The sequence below is a fragment of the Triturus cristatus genome, chromosome 10, assembly GCF_964204655.1.
Source record: "Triturus cristatus chromosome 10, aTriCri1.1, whole genome shotgun sequence".
Classification (NCBI taxonomy): Eukaryota; Metazoa; Chordata; class Amphibia; order Caudata; family Salamandridae; genus Triturus; species Triturus cristatus.
Genome location: NC_140593.1, coordinates 272,221,929 through 272,239,265, shown reverse-complemented (window position 1 = coordinate 272,239,265; position 17,337 = coordinate 272,221,929).

Here is a 17,337-nt window from a genome sequence, read left to right as displayed (position 1 = left end):
ATAATGCCCACCCCTCTTGAGCTAGATGTAAAGCCCGCGTGAGCCACCATAGAGTAACCCCACCTGCACATTGCTCTACACATGTTACCAACTAAGTGCGTTTCCTGGAGCAGGACAACGTCAGGTGACAGTCTTTTAATGTGTTGCATCACTACGCTTCTCTTAATTTTGTCTCCTAGCCCGTTAACATTCCAACTTAAGAGCCTAATTTCTTTGTTCCTTTGCGTACCAATTTGCTTGTAGAGGGACTATGCCGTCAAGTAAATATAAACAACAACTAACAAAAAGAAACAACCCCATCCAACCACCACCCTCCCTGCTTCCCTGCGCTCTGGGCTCAAAACTACCCATCTTTGAATTGCAGAGTGCCTGTCGCCCAAAAAGAAAACTACAAGAAGAATGTATGGGGGGGCCGTGTTGCCCCGCTGCCCCTCCCCCCGGACATGGCACGGTATTGATGCGTTGCAGAAAGAAAGTCAGTGTAAGGAGCAAAGTTGTACATCAGGGCTGAGCGTGTTAATCGACATCTGTGGATGTCACGGATTCAGGGTCAAGTTCCAGCCCGTGACATGCGACGGCGGCCCAAGGTCCATAGCGGATTTCCGACATAGGCACCCCACCCAGGTCAACCCTCACTGGGGCCGCTGTCCGCCCGTTCTCTCCGGTCATCCAACCAGTCAGATGCGGCCTCCGGGAGGTCAAAGAAGTAGGTTTGGCCATCGCGCCTCAACCCGCAGACGCGCGGGGAAGAGCATGGCATATTTCAGTTCTCTGGCCCGCAGTCTTCGTTTAACATCCAGGAATGCGCGCCTACGCTCCTGGACCGCGCGGGTGAAGTCAGGAAAGAAAGTGACAACTGCATTTTCCAGGCAGAGCGGGGGGGCAACCCTAGCAGCCTGAAGAATGGCGTCCCTGTCTCGATAATTCAACAGTCGGGCCAGTATCGGGCGGGGCCCCCGGTCGCGGGCCTCTCGACCACGAACAGCTTGGTGAGGCCCTTTGGTTGCAGTTTCGTCACAACAAGGTCCTCAATGAATAGGTCCACCGCGGGGCCCTCCGTTTTTTCAGGCACTCCCAGCACGCGTATGTTGTTGCGCCTCAACCTCCCTTCGTAGTCGTCAAGCTTATCCTCTGCGATTTTGCGGAAAGCTTGGAGTTCCTTAACGTTAGATTGCGTTTGTGAGGTGTCCGCTACAAGCTCCGCCGTGGTGGTCTCAAGGTGCTTTACCTTTTCTCTGTATTTGACGAGGTCCTCCCTGATTAGCGACACTTCAGAGGAGAGGGTGTCAATAGACGTTCGAACCCCGGTGATTGCCGCCAGTAAGTCCTTCATGGTGGGCTCAGAGGGGTCTTGCTCCGTGCTAGGTTGTTGTTTGTCGCCCCCTTCCTTCCGTTCCGGTAAGTCCACTTTCGGGAAGGCGTAGCGGTCCAGCCGGCTCTGCTGGGACACCATTGAGCCCTTCGCGTTGGGCATGGTGACACCCCGGTCCGTCCAGCGAAGACACAGAATCGGTCCCCCACGAATCCGTCACTCACACGGATGATCACGGAGAAAGCCCCGGGGCAGAGGACACCCAGCAGATCCGCACAGAGGAGCCCCGCAGCGGAGCCCCTCAATATCACTCCCGCAGCCACTATGCAAAGAGGCCCGGCCGAACGCACACCAGCGCCCAGGGGCTCGGCGGCCGCCTCCCAGCTTCTCACCGCGTGACCCCCGCGTGGCAATCCTCCTATTTCCTGGCAATGCGGGGTTATTTGGCAAACATATGGTACAATGGTAGTGGTTCCTCCTAGGCGGGGCTCGAGCCCGCCCAAACACACAAGGCCGACTCACCGGCAAAGCTCCGAGGCGGCAGCCAAAGGTACAGTTCCACGGCCGCAGGTATGGCCCAGCAGTGTGTTCTCCTCCCGCTCCGGCGCGTCCCCCTCCTCCACCAGAGATTTCGGAGCTCCGCACACCCGCGCGGACACCGGTGGGCGCTTCCTCTCTCACAGTGCCCCCCACCACAGAGAGGGGTCCGGCACGGGCGCAGGCTGCCGATAGAGCCCCTCCGCCTCACCTTCTCAGCGAGGCCGAAAGCCGAGCGTCCCCGGCAACCAGGTCACAGCGCAGCTCCCGGCGATTCCAGCCGGCACCTCTGCCCGACTCTCAGCCGGTGAAGTCCCGATGCAGGGGGTCAGGAGGGTGATCGATGCGCTTCTCCTCGCATGCTGCGGTCGCAATCCCCGGCGTCGCAATGGCACTCTTATCTGCAGGGCACCCCGCCGACCGGCGACTTCCGGTCCGGGGCGGCCGCCGCTGCAGTTGCGCTCCGCCGGCTCACAGGATCACTTGAGCCCCCGGTGTCTAGAGGGGTCCGCGGGCCTCAAAGTACGGGAGCTGGTGTAGGGTCCAGAGGCCTCGCAGGGGTACAAAAAGACACACCCGTGCACCGCTCGCTCCGATGAGTTCGATTCCGTTGCCAGAAGCCAGGATAGTCAGCAGGATTTGTGTCGGGGAAGAGGTTTTGGCGGAGCCAAAGAGCTACACAGCCATCTTGGTTCGGTGCTAGGCCACGCCCCCAAGATCAGACAGTCTTGGCACCAAGGGAGCATCCAAAAAAACTTCAAGGCGGTATCAGGAAATTAAATAAGACCTGCACTGATATTGGCGATAGGGTCTCAATGGTCGAAGTACGGACAGAGACCCTCAAAACAGAAATATCCCAAGTAAAGGAACAAGGAGCTTCCCATGAGGCTTGCCTCACTGACTTAATGTCTAAGCTAGAGGAACAAGAAAATAGGCTACGGCGTAACAACCTGAGGCTATTGGGGATACCCGAAGGTGTGGAAGGTGAGGACCCCAGAGGATACATCGTCAAACTACTCAGGGCCACTTTTCCATCACAAACTGGCTGGAACTGGGACCAGGAGATCCAAAGGGCACATCGCTTCCCTTTCAATTTGAAACAGAGACGAGATGGCAACAACTTTGGAAATGAGAAACCTAGGGTATTTTTTGGGGGGGAATTTTCTTTTGAGACAACTGGTATATGACCAGGCTAGGCCTAACTCCCAGAAAGAGGTTGCGGAATAAACATTTTCTCTAAGCCATACTTCTGCCATGTAACAGTCGAGCGCTGATGGCGAGTGCGCCAAATGATAACTTCCCTACAGCAACAAGGGGCCCAAGTATATCTAATGAATCCAGCAAGATTGAAACTGATACATGAAGGCTCAACTCGGGTTTTCCTATCTGAAATTAAAGCTGGAGAGTACCTAAAAGATATTGCGGGTGGAAAAAAAATGAGGCATGATGTTGAAGACTCTGATATGGACTACTTGAACCAATGCGATGGGGGTCCTAACTTTTCTCTTTCTTAAGATTACTTTTTTCTTTGGGAGGCCAGACTAGCCTAATTTTGCTGACCAGTGGGTAAAACACTGAGTAGGCTGGCGGCGGGGGACTCACACTTGCCCACCATCATTCAGGGTTTCCCTGACTGCTTTTTCTTGGGGGGTAGGGGGGAGGGAAGGGGGGGTCCGCAACAAACGCAATGGGACTAAAAGCTAAAATGTTGGTTCTGTTTAAAAATCTTGGATGGATACCCTAGGAAGAATAACACTTACAGTGATCAGCAGGAGGGCGGGATGGGGGTAGGGGGTAGAGCTGGGGGAGTCTGGGGGTGGGTGGGCAGGGGGAGATGGGGTTGGGGGGAAGGAGGGGGTGAGAGATAATCATGTGGGGTTTAAACAGAGGGAGAAATAACCCCCCACAAAAAAGTTGTTGTTTTTTACTTGAGGAAATAGAAACATACAGTTAAAATGGGCTGCGGTCCCTGATAGTCATATGTGGGTTATATTTAAAATCTGACTATGAATACACCAAACAACCTTAGAATTGTCTCGATAAACATTTGTGGCCTCAACGATCCTTTGAAGAGACAAAAAACTGCTCAGGCTCTACGATTAATGGGGGTGGACATTGTGTGCCTCCAGGAGACTCACATCGAAGGGGGCCAGAAATCCTTGCTGAATTCCTTAGGATATAAAATTGTTGGGGCAACCTTGCAAGGTGCTCGGGCTAAGGGAGTCGGGATCTTGGTCGAGAAAACACTACCGTTAGTAGTTAATCAGGTAAAATCTGACTCTTTAGGGAGATGGGTGATTGTAGGGTGCTCTCTTCCTTCTAATCTTGCTTTTACGATCTGTTCTATTTATGCAAGTAACTTACATGACCCAGGGGTAATTAATGGCATAAATGAAGAGTTAGCATACTGGCCGCTCCCTGTAATCTTATGTGGTGACCTAAATCTAAATCTGCCTAGTATCTGGGCGTCTGATAAATCCTGGAGCTACAGAGGTAGAAAACCTAAAGTTTTCCGGGCAGTGCTCAACTTGATAAACACTCATGGCTTAAAAGATGTTTGGGCCCACCTGAAATCTGATCAAAATGGTTTAGCTTTTTTTTCAGCCCCTCATTTATCGCTGGCAAGACTTGACTACTTTTTTGTCCCATCTTCACTAATTCATGACTGTCGCATTGATACTTCCCTTGACTATTGTCGGATCATAAGCCGCTCATTTGAAATCTAGAGGGCTGGGTCGATGGGGGCTGAGCTCGAACTGGACATTTGAAAAGACAGTATAATATGACAATAGCAATTAAGAATATATGACTGGTTGGATCCAAGAGTTTTTAAACATAAATGTCGGGACAGCATCAACAATGGTGGTGTGGGATAAGGGGGGAGACACTCCGTTTCTCCATTAGGAGGAGCAAAATGGATAAAATACAAGTTAATCTCTTACAAATACAAATGATAGACGGCCCCAAAAAATTAATACAGGTGGTTCAGGCAGAAACAGGAATAGAAGAGGGTATTTGTTGCTAAGTCAGAGATGGGGACTGTCTTGGTAGAGAGAATAGCTGCTAAGTGGGCAGCATCGCGAGAAAAACTTTATGAATGGAGCGAACTCATCGGTCACCAATTGGCCATCTCCACTAGACAACAGCTAACTGCGAATACAATCTCCTCAATTCAAACAGACACTGAAGGGATAACCTCCGACCCCAAAAAAATAGAGGAGGCTTTTAGGAAATTTTACGAGAAGTTATACCTTGAAGAGACGGTAAGGTCTACTGAATGCAGAGAAATCGAGATTAGTAATTATTTAGAGACAACATCGATAGCCGAACTCAATAGTGTCAAACATGATCTAATGGAAATTCCTCCAGCCTGGGAGGAGATTGCAGCTGCATTAGCTAGTCTTCCAGATGGTAAAACCTCCAGTATGGATAGCATTCCAGTTGAATTTTATAAAGTTTTCTCGCAACAAATAAAGATCTTTTTACCAACGTAGTAGGCTCTATCTTTGACGGGGCCTCACCACCGTGCTCTTGGTCAACTGCTAAAATTGTAATATTTCCCAAAAAAGATAAACCACCCGTGGAGATGTCATCATACAGACCTATAACTTTAATTAATTTCCAAAGTTATTGCCTCTAGATTGTCCTCAAATATCGAGCCATTAGTCTCTAGCTGGCAACATGGGTTCATCCTGAAAAAGGGCACTGCCGAGCATGTACGCCGGACAATCACTCTATTCGACGCCGCAAGGGTGACAGGAGACCCGATCTCACTAATCCTCCTCAACGCTGAAAAAGCGTTTGATCGGGTCTCCTGGCAATTTTTATGGGCTGTCATGTGGCAGATCGTCTTTGGTCCCAGGATAGTTCAGGCACTACAGGCACTATATCAAAACCCTACAGCTAGAATATTAATTAATGGACAATTGTCAGAACAAATAAGGATTTCACGAGGGACGAGGCAGGGGTGTCCCTGCTCCCCACTACTTTTCGCCCTCTATATGGACCCTCTGATAAAAAGAATTGAATTAAACCCTGTAATTTCAGCAGTGAGAAAGTTTGGTACTGATACAAAGATCATGGCTTATGCCGACGACTTAGCCATAATAACACCTGAACCTAAATCGGCCATTAGGGCCCTGGAGCAAGAAGCTCAAGAATTTGGAACGATTTCTGGATATGCCCTCAATAAAACAAAAACGCAGATTGTTATAAATGAAAAAATAACTTGGCGGATGACAGAATCACTAAGGAAGCCAAATATTTAGGGGTCAACATAGTTTCCGATTTAGACCTAAAAGTTAAAGAACATCTGACCCCGCTGGCAGCTGACATGAAGAAGTCACTCTGAAAAATTAATAACTTACATCTAACAATAGTAGGGAGATGTAAAGTTTTAAAAATGACTTATTTTCCCAAGCTACTTTATTTTTTTCGGACAATCCCGCTAGATTTTAATAACCATATGCTCCGAATTGTCGAACACATTTTTTTCCCAGTTCATTTGGGCCTATTCACAACCTAGAAGGGCTTTTAACCTACTTTCTCTACCCAGAGACAGAGGAGGGTGGGCTCTTCCCAATCTAAAATTATTATTATTGGGCTGCTGCTCTGCAATACAGCTCCAAGCTATTGTACGATGATTGTATCCTAAGTTCATCAGGACTGCCTTCTCCTTACTTTTTACTCTTAGGGGAAAGTGTTAGGGGCTGCCTTTGGCGTCAGCTGGAATTTAGCTACTACAAGTGGGTCAGATATAAAACATTGATTAGTGCCTACTGGGTTTTTTCTAACATTCGCAAATCGCTTGGACTGGCTAAGTTAAACTATTATACCCCTATCAGAAATAACGATAATTTACCACTACTCTTCAAAAACGTATATCTTCAACAGTGGTATCAGGCTGGCATTCTAAGACTAGGGGATTTGATTACCCCTGATGGTATCCGGTCATTTGAAGATCTGAAAGCCCGCTATAAATTGAACAACAATCAGATATTTCAGTATCAAGCTATTGTAAGATATCTAACAGATAAAACCGGGGCATCAGCAAGGTTTGCAATGATAGACCTCCTAGACAAATTCCTCGGTTCTAACTTGTCAACGATAAGAAGTATATATTGTATGCTAAATGAACGACGACCTGACGACTTAAGTAAAATAGACACGAAATGCCAGCTGAAACTAAATGCTCCACCTAACACCTTTTATGAAGCTCTGGCCTTGCGCAAACATACCGGCTGTCACCTAAATTGCAAGCACAATTTTATAAAACAGGTGATTTTTTATATATAACTCCTAGCAGGATTGCTAAATGGGCTATGGGCGGTGGAAAAACTTGCCCGAGGTGCGCGGAATACAGCGCGGATTCCGTGCATATGTTTGCTACATGCCCAAAGCTAGAACCATTATTGAAAGAAGTACAACGGTTTTTAAGCAGAGTTCTTCTACTAGACATCCAACTCACACCAACCACTATTATGCTAGGACTATATGATACGATTAATCTTAAGAAAGGTGCATTAGTGTTTGTTGCAATGACTATCCTTCGGGTTTGTATTGCTACATATTGGAAAGATCTGAACCCTCCTCCTTTTGGCCAATGGCAAGGCAGACTGTTGCCCACTTATAAATTAGAGAAGGCTATTTATGCTAAAAAAAGGCAGATGTGCAAAAAAAGGGACTAGTGATCTGGGACCCCCTGGCCAGATGGCTCAATACCCTGAATATACAGGAATTACAGTAAAATGTGTGGTTCTTCTACTTATGTTATTGTGACTCCCCCTTTCCGCTTCCTCTTCCCCGTATCCTGCCCGCCCCCGTCTCTTGGGCTCGCCCTCTCCTCTCCTATGCCCCTTCGGAGCCACGCCTTCCCCCCTCTGCTCCCTGTCTCTGATCGAATTTTTTCCGCTAATACAGCTTCTGCTCTTTTTTTTTTTTTTAAATAGGATGTTTTCTCTGTCTAAAAAATGTTAAATCGAATCTTTTTTTAAAATTATTAATTGGCCGATTCCACTGCTTGTAAATATAATATGTATTGTTAATATTTTCAGACCCGGGGAGGGGGGTTGGGGGGACGATGTCTGGTGAAGAATCAATTGACTTTGTAACCCTTTTGTAAAGCTTAAATAAAAAAATAAAAATAAAAAAATAAAACAAAATCACTCATTTTTTACACCCTTTTTGTCCTTATCAGTCTGATGTAGAAATTCCTGTTCACAAGCCACCTTAGTTCACCTGACTGTGTTCTAGAAACGAAGCGCACTACTGGATGAGCTCATAGGTTAAAATATATTCAAATTCAAACAATATTACACATTACATTCTGAAGGGTTTCAAAAGGCTTCGCTTTAACAGATAAACAGGTTTTTATACACTAATCAGTGCATTAAGTTCCAACAATATTACATCACATTATTTTTGGATTTGAATACATTCTCAATGTTATTAATACAATGGCAAAGTACGACTTGTGTATAATTCTGTTGAACATGTACGAGTTACACAATATGCACCCTGTTATGTCAGACGTAGTCTGTCTTCTGTGTTAGCGTTGTCACATGACTATCTCTGCGAATCAGCAATGATGTGTTACATCAGACAGGGGGAGTTCACGGGGATGCCATTTTAGTTCTGCCCGCGCAGCGGCGGTTAGCGGCTCGTGGGCCTCTGCATCAATAAATCTATATAAAGAATTTCGCCCCACGTTTCATCCTATTTCTGCCACAACAAATGGCGACGAGGGTTTGTGCAAGTTCAGAGACCCACGAGCGATCTTTGCTGAGCGGATTGACCTGCTGACGGACGACGGCGGATGGTGAGCGGTGTCGCGCTCTTTCCCCCTTGCGAGCGGACGTCATTCCTCCTTCGCGTCTCCACGGATACCGGCGGACGCGCTACTTCATTGCGGCGACCTCGCCTGTTGATGCGTGTCCTCTCCAGCTGCTGCTGAATGCTCTCTGACTGGAGTGCTTCCTGCCACGCGACGGTGGACCTGCGGCGGCCGTCGGAACTCATGTGAGTGCATTGAGAGCGCCAGTGGGGTCCAGTCCTTGTGCGCTACTGCCAGGCAGGCCTGCATGTCTCGAGCTGCGCGTCTTGAGGGCTAGGGTGCGGAGGAGTCTATACCTGCTACTGAGACTCTTTCTAAGGAACTGCTGTGACTCATTCAGAGGTGCTGTGTGCCGGGTTTCCCTTTCTGCTGCAATCTTGAGGCACTGCCACTGTGAGGTCGCTGGGACTGCCATTTTGAGTAGGGGCGGTTACGGTCATACAGTGCATCAGCCTGCTGCTCAAGTGCCCTCGTGTGTTGTGTGGGTGCTTTTGAGACCATGGCGCAGAGTAGCAACATATGTGTGCCGCCCCTCTTCCTCGAAGACCCGGGTAAGCCGTGTATGAAGTGGAAGAGTTGGTTGCGGGCTTTCGAGAACTACATCGTCTCAATAGATGGGAAGAAATACGATGCGGAACGTAAACAAGCGCTTCTGTTTGGCTTGCTGGGGAAGGCTGGCCAGGAGATTTTCGACAGTTTACCAGAGTACGAGAACCCACCAGGGGTGTTCATTCCGCTCAACGAGTAACAGGAGGCGGTTAAACGTCTCGAGAGACAGTTCTCTGAAGAAAGTATTATTATGGTGGGGCGCCATAAGTTCGCACTGCGGAAACAAGCGGAGGGGGAGACAATTGAGGAATACATTGCTTGTTTGCGTGTTCTGGCGCAAGATTGTGAATTTGAAGATATGGCTGACACGTACATCCGTGATCAAGTGGTGTTTTACTGTAATTCCAAAAAGGTCCAGGTACGTTTGCTAGCGTGCAGGAACCCGACTCTCAAGGAGGTGACTGACATTGCAAAAGGAATTGAGAGGTCGCTTCTATCTACCAAAGAATTGGCATGTACCAGTACTAGCTCTAATGTGTTTTATTTGCAGGACAAGAAGAGATCTGATCATAAGCCTACAGACAAGGTGTGATCTGCCAAAGCTGTAGACAGGAAGCCGTTAAGTTGTTTCAGGTGTGGCTCACAGGACCATTTAGCAGATAGCAAATCCTGTCCCGCGCTGGGCAAAACATGTACGAAGTGTAAAAAAGTGGGTCACTATGCCACGGTTTGTAAAACGAGGAACCCCATGCGCAGCGTGAGAGTGAGTTCGGGTGATATGGAAATGTGTGCGAACATTGTATTATCCATAGATGCGGCGGATGGCCGTGTGAAGGGGCCCATAGGCTCGGTGATGATTGGGTCGGTGGAGTTGCCGTTTACTGCCGATTCGGGTTCGCCCATAACGCTGATTTCTGACACAATATTCAATGAAAAGTGGTGCAATGTACAGTTGATTGAGACGGATGTGAATCCGAAAGCGTTTGGGGAGCAGGACATTGAGATGCTGGGTTACTTCTGTGATACCCTCACCTTGAAGGGGAGGGTGATTAACACCAAGATATATGTGACCGAGAAAGGCAGGAATCTGGTGGGCTGGAAAGACCTAGCGAAGTTGGGGGTGATTTTGGTTCCCGGAGCGGATGACCCCATAGTCCTGCGAGACGATTGGGTCAACTACGTCCAGTTGGATGAGGAGCAGGAAGGTTTGTCAGAAGTGTTAGACAAGTTTGCTGGAGTGTTAAGGAATGCAGTGGGGTGCGTGAGGGGTTTTGTGCATGACATACAGTTAAAGGAGGGGTCAATGCAGTGAAACACAAGGTTAGGACCGTGCCTTTGTCTGTAAGATGTGAGTTGAAAGCCGTGCTAGACAAGCTTAAACAGGAAGGAGTGATTGAAGAAGCCGGTGCCTCGGAATGGGTATCCACAATTGTAGTTTTGAAAAAGAAGAAAACGGGAGACATCCGTCTCTGTGTAGATCTACGGTCGCTGAATAAAAACATACTGATTAACTGCCACCCTCTGCCCAACATCCAGGAGATACTGTCGTCTACGTCTGGGTCCCAGTACTTTACTCTCATCGATTTGAAATCAGCGTACCATCAAGTCTGTTTGACCAAGGATTCCAAAAAATTAACTACCTTCATAACTCCATTCGGTGCTTACCGGTATGTCAGGTTACCCTTCGGGCTGGCCTCAGGGGTTTTTCAGAGACTGATGGATTTGTTGTTCCGTGAGATGAAGGGTGTCGAGGCATTCCAAGACGACATCTTGATACACACAAGGGGCAGACAGGAGCACTTGGAGCTACTGAGCAAGGTGTTAGAGGTCCTAGGTGACAAGGGGATGACAGTGTCGAAGGATAAGTGCAAGTTCATGAAATCAAAGATTGAGTACTTGGGTCACGTGCTGACTCCGGACGGCATAGCACCTAAAGACGACCTTGTACAGGCAATACGCAATGCTCCGCGTCCAGAGGATAACGACGCTCTACGGTCCTTCCTTGGACTCAGTGAATACTACTCCAAGTTCATCCAGGGATACGCAGATAAGGTTGAACCGCTGAGGAAAATGCTGCGGAAAAATGAGAAGTACCTCTGGTCGGGTGAGCAGGACATTGCGTTCGAATCCGTCAAGAAGGCCAATGCTACGGCTCCGGTGCTGCGGCCATATGACAAGGATCTGCGGAATGTAATCACCGTCGATGCCAGTGCCAAGGGTATCGGAGCCGTTTTTTGTCAACTTCGAGGGCACAAAGAGAACACCATCGCCTTCATATCCCGCACGCTCAGCGACGCGGAGAAGAGTTACAGTACCATTGAGCGGGAAACACTTGCGTGCGTATGGGCTGTGGAAAAGCTGAAAAATTACCTGTGGGGCAAGGTATTTGAGATCGGTACGGACCACAAGCCGTTGGTGTACATGATGGACGGGGAAGGCCGAGGAAATGGAAAAGCGAGTTCGAGGCTTCTGCGACTGCTGTCCAAATTACAAGAGTATCACTTTACAATACGCCATATCAAGGGTGGTCTCAACTGCAGAGCGGACTACCTCTCCCGGTTGCCGGTGAGCGGTATGGAAGAACCCTCTCTGGATGACACCGAATGCGTGGTGGCGTTGGTGGATGCGACCGTGATGTGCAACGGATCCATCACTGAAACCGAGTGACTGATTAGTCAGGAGGAAGACAACGTCATCTTAAAAGTGATGGACCATATGACGACCAAGTGGCCTCCCGTCCGGAACTTACAGAGTGAACTGAAGAGCTTCCAACAAGTGAGCGAGGAACTTACTATTGAAAATGGATTCCTGAAGCGCCACGACTTGTTCGTTCCACCGGCGGGGCTGCGAGGAAAATTAATCAAGATCGCGCACAAGGGACATCCAGGAAGCAGTGCAACCAAGAACATTCTAAAAATGTACTATTGGTGGCCAGGAATGACCAGTGATGTATGCAATTACATAGACAGATGCGAACAGTGCCCGAAAGCTGAAAAGCACTGGACCGCGTTATAAGGGTCGTAAAGCATATTTTCGCAATGGAGGGACAGCCGAAAGTCCTGGTCTCCGACAACGGCACCCAGTTGGTGTCCAAGCAGATGACAGATTTCCTGGATGCCCTGGGGATAAAACAAGAGAAAACCCCTTTGTACAGTCCCAAGAGCGACGGCCAATTCGAGAGGATGAACAAGTTTATTAAAGAAGGCGTTCAACTTGCTCTTGCATCTCGGCTCGATGTGAAGGAGTTCATTGCTGAAAAAATGTGCACTTACCATAACACTCCGAATGTGGTCACGGGGCACACTCCGTTTTATCTGATGAGGGGGAGAAGGTGCACAAACGAGCTTTCACCCAAGTACAACAGGTGGTACAATGTGAGTGAGGAAACGCAGGTTATACGTGATGAGATGTTGGGAGTTAGGGAGAGAATCGTGTCCAAACAAGAGAGTACAAAGAAGTACGCTGATGCGGCAAACAAAGCGAAGGTGAAGGTAATAGAACAGGGAGACTGGGTATTAGTAAGGAAGCCGCACAAGGTGGCGAAGGGAGAGTCTGTGTTTGGTCTGCCGGTACGTGTGCAAGAAGCGACAAAAGGAGCAGTGTGTCTAGAGGGCAAAGGTTGGCGCAGCAAGGATGATGTAGTCAAACTGAAGAAAGGTCAAGAAGAAATACTAATGAAAGGGAGTTCTGAGTGCAATGAATGTTGTGACGATAGTGTTCTAGAGTGGCAAGAAGAAGGGGGTGCCAACCTGGGAGCGCACGGTGAGGAAAGAGGCACGGACATATCTATCTATCAAGGGACAAGGAACAGCAGTGGGGCTGGGAGTGAAGCAGTCAGGTGTGAGAGTGGTAATGCCGAGGGCCGGGCGGAATGTAGAGTTAAGAGGGAGCAGCCTAGTGAGCAGGATGCTCGTGGCCTGAGTCACAGCTTCAGCAGCACTTGTCCCGAAAGGTGTTCCCCACTGTATGCCTCTAGTAGACCAAGGAGGGAGGTAAGAGCGCCGAGGCGCTATGACGATTATGTTATGGACTGACAACGTTTTAGTTCTGTTTTTGAGAATAAAAGGGAGATGTTGAACATGTACGAGTTACACAATATGCACCCTGTTATGTCAGAGGTAGTCTGTCTTCTGTGTTAGCGTTGTCACATGACTATCTCTGCGAATCAGCAATGATGTGTTACGTCAGAAAGGGGAGTTCACGGGGATGCCATTTTAGTTTTGCCCGCGCAGCGGCTGTTAGCGGCTCGTGGGCCTCTGCATCAATAAATCTATATAAAGAATTTCGCCCCACGTTTCACCTTATTTCTGCCACAACAAATTCACAATGCATTTTGGGTGATCCCACCCTTCTTAAGGGGCAGTTGTGCACTGAATTGTGCTGCCTGAATCTCAGCTCAAAAGCTCTGCATATCCTCGTGAAAGGATAATGTTAAAACCTTGGGCGAGCTCAAAACGCTCAGCTGACCCCTCCACGTCTTATGTTGAACTCAAGTTCTTAGACAAATAAGTAAACTCTCTGCTGCTGGAAGCAGTAACGCATGCTGTGTTGCAAATGTCACCATGATGCGTGTGACTTGTAGATCTAGATTACTCTTGAGTGCAGAATATCTTCTTAGTATAATAATTTCCTGTTAGCAAACCAGGAGGTGCAGATTGTATTTCAAGTGGTTGTGAACAGCGATGCAATTTGCAATGTGAGTTATGAATCACGGAGTCGCAGTGCAAATTTTGCATTCATGCAAAATGACCTGCTTAATGCATAAGAATTAGTTAGATCACAATTTGAAAACCCTATGAATGGCTTTGAATGCAGGGATGATGGTCTGGGAGAGACAGCAAACCTTTGTTCTTGTATTTGCTTTGCTAAATGTGAAACATCTTTAAGCAGCCTTTTGTCGATTGAAAGAACAAGTGATGATTTACATTTTTTTTGCCTTTTTGGGAAGACATGGGAGGAGTAGACTGTGGTAACGTGATCCACTGCCTACTTTCCTGATTGAATAAATGTCTGCTCCCATGAGGTTGAAAACTACTGATACATTTGATTTGGATTTCTAATGAGGAGCGCATACCCCTTTGTGCCTTCTCTTCATGATTCAAAATGAGCCTTGAGATGTATTTTATGAATTGGAGTCCCTTTAGTACATTATAACAGCATTTGGTAAGTCGCAACACCTAAGATTTTGGTAACTGCTAACTTTGTGACTGCATGACAATATTTTACATTAGGGTTTATGAGTGAAGTTGAAAGATTTTATTTACTCTTACCATACTTCGTTTGGGAGTGTCATACATGCCCAAGTGTATTTCTTATCCTATGTTAGGTATGTTAGGTATGTCAGCATTAAGTATAAAATATCTCATCATCATCATCATCATCACAAACTTTATTTGCAATGCAATACAATGCATAAAAGTACATATAAAAAAGCAGTTAAGATCATCCTATGCAATACATAGTTAATCATAATGTTTAAAATGTTTTTGTCCAGTGCGAATTATCCAAGCATTAATACAGGCTCCAAATATCCAATCCTTTAGACTTGAACTACATTATGTAATTCATATAAAATTCATCTTCATCAGTTGATCACATATTTCTAAGACTATAAAAACTATTTTAAAACTTGTTGCAATGACTCCAGATTCTTTACAGCAGCCCATAAAAAAGATGCAATTATGTGACAAGCTGGCCTGGTATATGATATCCACTAATGCAAGTGGGCACCTTACACCAGTCCAGGCAACCCTTATGGTGATTTAAGAGGTCTCAGACAACCTTAGAACGCTCTCTCTCTGATTTCTCCAAGGAATTTGTAGTGCAGACAGATGCTTCAGAGCATGGTGTGGGAGCGGTACTCTCACAATTGAATGACGAGGGCTTGGATCAACCAGTAGCTTTCATTAGCCAGAGGCTACTTCCCAGGGAACAGAGGAGGATTGCAATTGAGAGGGAAGCTTTTGCTGTGCAATGGCCGCTGAAGAAGTTGAGGCCTTACTTGTTTGGGACTCACTTCCTGGTTCAGACAGACCACAGGCCCCTCAGATGGTTGATGCAGATGAAGGGTGAGAACCCAAAACTGTTGAGGTGGTCCATTTCCCTACAGGGAATGGACTTCACGGTGGAACACCGCCCCGGAACAGAACACGCCAATGCTGACGGTCTGTCCAGATTTTTCCGCCTTAGTGATGAGAACTACAATGAGGGTGGGTAGTTGCCCCCCACTTTTCGGCTGGGGGGGACACGTGTTAGACCTGGCATTTCTTGGTGTGATTACCCCAGACTTTTTCCCTCTACCTCCTCTATTTGTGACAGACTTAGATGCTTTGGACACTTTGCCATTGCTAAACAGTGTCAATGTACAAGTGCTCCCTGTATAAAGTGTAATGGTAATTGGTTGCCCATAATTGGTATGTTTGTCTTCCTAGTAAAGTGCACTATGTGTGCCAGAGCTGGTAATGCAAATGCTACTAGTAGGCCTGCAGCACTAATTGTGCCACCCACACAAGTAGCCTTAAAAAGGGACTTCAGGCCTACCATTGCAGTGCCTCCGCTCAGTTTGTTAAACTGCCATGTTGTCCTCACAAGTGCACCCACTTGCCAGACCTTACCCTTCCCTTTCTATGTACATCAGACACCCCTATGGTAGGTTCAGGGTACCCCTTGGGCAGGGTGCAGTGCACGTAAAAGGTAGGACATGAACTAAGGTGTGTACTATGTCCTGACAGTGAAATGATCTTTATTTTGTTTTTCCCTGTTGAAAGGCCACCTTGCCCATAGGATAGAATGGGAAGGCTGTGCAATATGTTTTCCAGCCTATCTTACCAAAGGCTTAAGATGGAGAGGTGACGTTTAGTGTGCCTGAACTCACACTGTAACAACACATATTTTTATGAAGGTGTTTTTTGCATTGTGTGTTTAGAAGCCACTCTTTTAGAAGTGGCTGGATCTTTGTGCTCTTACATTTCTGTGTGGCTCTGCCTGGTTGTAAATTGACTGTCTGGATTTGAAAGCGATAGAATCTGGGGAATGTCTTGACCCAAGGGAGGAGGTGACACACCAACAGGCTGACCTGCATCTGGAGTGTAGGGGGAGGAGTAGCCCCTAGAGGTGAAGTGGCCTGGGTTGCTTCTATAAAACAATTGTCCCATCTGCTTAGTGATTGAGAATCCAGACCCCCACTAATCAAAGGAAGAAGGTGTCACTGGCAGGGTGGCACCCAGAACTGGTTTGAACAGGGGTCAGTGCCCCCCTGAGCACAATGACTTCAAAACCATTGAGGGGTATAACTATGAGAGCTGAAGCCCATGAACTTTGGAGAATGGCTTGATCAAGATTGAACAAGACTGGAGCTACTTCGTGGTCAAGAGGAACCTTTGCCAAGGAAGAAACAACTTAAGAGACTAAAGGAAAGGATGGACCCTTGCTGTGTGTTTTGGGGCTGGCCTGCAGTTTGCTGTTTTAACCAAGGAAAGGCTAAAGGGACTTTGCTGTCTGCTGTGCCCCCCTGCTTGAAAGGACTTTGCTGTGTTGTGTCCTGAAGTAACTTATCCCCAAAGGCCCGAGGTGAGCTGGCTCCCTGTTGCGGAAACTCAGGAACACAAACGTGTCCAGGAGAGTCTCAGCGGCGCTGTGTGCATGTGCTTATTGCAGCCTGAGACCCTCGTAAGAAGTGCCTTGTGATCGTGGGCACCTGGAGTCCAAGCGAGGATCAGCGACAATGTGTGCATGTGCTTTTTGAAGCCTGAACCCTTTGTGAGGATTGTCCAGTTATCGTGTGCACCGGAATCCAAGTGAGTCTCAGCGATTCTGTGCGTGTGCTTTGTGCAGCGTGAGCCCTTCGTGAGGATTGGCTTTTTTATCGTGCACCCGGAGTCCAAGTGAGTCTCATCGGTGCTGTGTGTGTGTGCTTTGTGCAGTGTGAGACCTTCGTGAGGATTGCCTTGTTAACGTGCACCCGGAGTTAAAGTGAGTCTCAGCGACGCTGTGCGCATGTTCTTCGTGCAGCCTGAGACCTTCGTGTGGAGTGCCCGGTGATCGTGCAACCGAAGCTCCAGGGAGTCTCAGCTACACTGTGTGCGTGTGCCCTGTGGCAGCCTGAGAT